We start from the raw sequence: 713 nt of genomic DNA, 5'->3' as shown, positions 1-713 counted from the left end.
AAACACCTCAATTAAAATCAGGAAATAGAGCGATCCCTGTTATCATTATTTTTTTTTCCCCTAAAACTCTAGTAAGGGATCTTCATGAGGATGGGAGGCAGTAGGGAAAAGAGAATAGAAAGAAAGAGGCCAAATACAATAAAGATAACAAGACAAATGAAAGACTTAAGCAACAACAAACAGGAGAGAGATATTCCATTATTTCTGGGTGATATGATAGAAAAGCCAATAAAAACTTTAAAAATTACTAAAATATTATTAATGTACCCAGTTACAAAAATATATATACATACATATACACACATTCATATAAACATGAAATAGCAGTTTAATTATGCATCATTATCTATTACAAAATATTTTGGGCTATAATAAGGGTAAAAAAAAAGATTTTTATAATAATTAAATCTTCTTATAACAATAAGATTTATTGTTATAATAAAATGTAGGACCAATAAAAAGACATTAATATTAAAAAGTTTAGTGTGGGACATTTGAAAATTCATAAATAATAAAGAAGTAGTGTTTTTCATGGTGAAGTAAATCTAACAAATAACTATGTCAATTCTACCCTCAACTTAATTTATAAATATGATGCAATTATGATCAAAATACCAATGGCTCTTCTTTTAGCAAATAACAGAGAGATTCTGAAAGTATACGTGCGTATACACATATATACACACATACACACGAACATATATATGGGTGTG

Source organism: Propithecus coquereli, unplaced genomic scaffold (genome assembly GCF_000956105.1).
Source record: "Propithecus coquereli isolate 6110/MARCELLA unplaced genomic scaffold, Pcoq_1.0 Scaffold788, whole genome shotgun sequence".
Lineage (NCBI taxonomy): Eukaryota > Metazoa > Chordata > Mammalia > Primates > Indriidae > Propithecus > Propithecus coquereli.
This window is presented reverse-complemented; position numbering follows the sequence as displayed.